Raw genomic sequence first — 2,812 nt, forward strand, 5'->3', positions numbered from 1 at the left:
TTAGACAAAATCAACGTATTTAGCACAATGTAAGCGATCAAATTTTTATAAATCAAGTTGCATTTTAATAAGCATTTGAATAACTACCATGCTCATTCTGCATTGTTGCCTATACTCCTGCTGGATCCCTAGTATGTAGTCATTCGAAATCCTCTCTATCTTTCCCAATTAATTTAAGGGCTGTATCTATTCCTATTTTTATCTGGCTTCAGATCTTTGCACAAAGAAAGATTATTTATTATTCTTTTTTATATTTATTTTGTTTATTTTTTTATTTTTTAAAAAAGGCAATCCTTGGTTGACCTCACAGATTGCAAGGACCTTGTCAGTTTACAATCCCTTATTTTTTTTTATTTTTTACACCTACAGTACGTGGTCTTCCAAGGTGATCTCCCATCCAGGTACTAACCAGGCCCGACTCTGCTTAGCTTCCGAGATCAGACAGGATTGGGCTTGTTCAGAGTAGCATGGCTGCAGACTTATCTATTATTCTTTAGAAATTGATGACCAAAAGTCTTATTTTTTATTGTCTCAAGAGATTATTGATCATTTTAACATCTTTTCAATAAGTCAGCCTTTATTTTAATACCCAACAGAGTACTTAGTATAATTTTAAAAAATGAATTTCTTTGCTGACTGAGAAATATGACTGTATCAATGAGAGTCTGTAATAGCTTTAAGCCAGGTTCCAAACCTGTGCTGTATTTAAGAAACCATACAAGCTTGTAGAAAATAAATGAGAACTGAAATGCAGTAGACATCTAGTGATTGACCAACACTTTTTTCACCACTTCTGAAAATGCTTTTAGTTTTTTGTTTTTGTTTTTTTAAAGATACAATAATATTTTCTTCTTTCCCCTCAGTGTAAGTTTGAGACAAGCTTAATTTAAAAAAAAATGTTACGGTTTGTTCAGATGTCTCTTTCTCTCTTCTCCTCTCCCTCTTCCTTCTCTCTTACCTTCCTTCCTTTTCCTACATTCAGTCCATTCTTTTCTTTCTAACTAAATCTTTAAAAATGTATTTAGATTTTTCCTTCCTCCATCCTCCTCTTTATCTTTCTTCCCCTGAAAAACAATCCACTGTCTGAATTTGGTGTGTGCCATTCCCATACGTATTTTGTCCTTATACCTGTCCTTAAAAATAGACGGTAATAGGAAACTATCATTTTGTAATTTTAAAGTGTAGATACTTGATGTAACATTTTCTGTGTCTGTTTGAAACTTGCTCTTTTAACCAACATTTGATTGGCTATATCTTCATAGTGGATACTTCAATATAAACTCATTTTTTACTCAAGGTTTAGGTGGTGCACAATACCCAAACTGAAGTAACAATGGAATGCTGCTTTCCTCCCCTCAGCTGGTTAGTCCAGGAGTGAAGTGACTAATTAGAATTAGATGTATAAGTTGAGACTAGAAAAATAGAGTCAATGCCTCTATAGTATCAAAGCAAGTAGATGTAACCTAACGAAGTGGAAGAGTGACGTAATCCGAGTGAATAGGACAGTAATCAGAAAGAAGTGAGAGGCAAGATGGAGAGAGTACTAGCAGTACTCAGGCCCTTGGTTCCAATAATCTCTAAGGCTGCCCGTTTCTCCCACAGTTTGTATAAGCAATGTATGCTTCTTTTATCTTATTTGATTTGTGTTGGGTTTCTGTTATTAGCAATCAAGTTTCTTGAATAATGAACAATATTTTGTTTTTGCTTTTGTTTTGAAAGAGAGAGAGAGAGAAAGAACTAGTATTTGCTGAAGGCCTACTATGTGCTAATTATTGTACAAAGCACTATATGAATTACTTCAATTCTTACAACAGTGTTATAAGTATTATTATTTAAAATTAAGAAAGTCAAATCACTAATACATGACAGAGCCATGATTCACAACCAGGTTCTTCTGACTTTGGAATCTATGCTGCTTTGCTGTTATCCATTATATCATGCTAATCTGGGATAAGCCAATACCAAATGCCAATCGCTGAGTAAAAGAACGATGTGATTGAATGGAAATATGTCACTTGGTCAAGAAGTTGAGTCCCAGTTCTTTCCTTTACTGGCTATCTTCCTTCACCTATGGAATTTTATCTTATGCAAAGAATGTGTTACATACCTATCATTTGATTATTATAAACTTATTGTTTTCCAAGCATGGTCTGGATTTCCAGAGAGTTTCCCATAATCTCTGGCTCTGCATCAAGGGATTTGCAAAACAGTAGGGAAGGGTTAATATTTTTCTTTGCATGCAGAAAATAATAGAAGTAAACTGCCTTTTTCAGAGATTCAGTCCCTAAAATCAAACTCACAATTGATAGAGGACACACAATTAATGTCAATAAATACCAGTAAATATCTACTGAAAATATCAGCTCATGGTTAGTAGTGGGTTTTCAAAACCTATTGTTTTCAAAAGTTATTTTGTTTTCAGTAAGATAAATACCAATAATCCTTTACTTAACAAAAATAAAAAATAACATGATAGTGCTCCAGTATGAAATTATGTGATACATTTTATTCATAGGTTATAGGTTAAAATAGACTTTCCAAAATGTCCTAACTTCCTATAGGAGATTCTGAGGCAAAATTTAATCTTTTGATAAGGTTTGGACTCATCCAACAAGATAAGAAATAAGTCTGAAAGTATATTTAGCTCTTAAACAAACAAACAAAAGTTACACTAACTAAAAAGAAATTTTTTTTTCAAAAATTGCTGTTTATCAGAGTACTTTGTAGGTGTAGTCAGGCTTTTCACACATCCCACATTCACCTAGAATTTAAAAGTGAATATTAACATTTCATCTTTTTTTCTACTGTAAAT

At 32.9% G+C, this 2,812-nt stretch overlaps 1 pseudogene; it reads right to left on the reverse strand.

Moving 5' to 3' along the window:
• Window positions 1-360: 360 nt before the first annotated feature.
• LOC118602008 lies at window positions 361-479 on the reverse strand (annotated as a pseudogene).
• Window positions 480-2,812: the final 2,333 nt, after the last annotated feature.

The sequence above is a fragment of the Rousettus aegyptiacus genome, unplaced genomic scaffold, assembly GCF_014176215.1.
Source record: "Rousettus aegyptiacus isolate mRouAeg1 unplaced genomic scaffold, mRouAeg1.p scaffold_m13_p_4, whole genome shotgun sequence".
Lineage (NCBI taxonomy): Eukaryota > Metazoa > Chordata > Mammalia > Chiroptera > Pteropodidae > Rousettus > Rousettus aegyptiacus.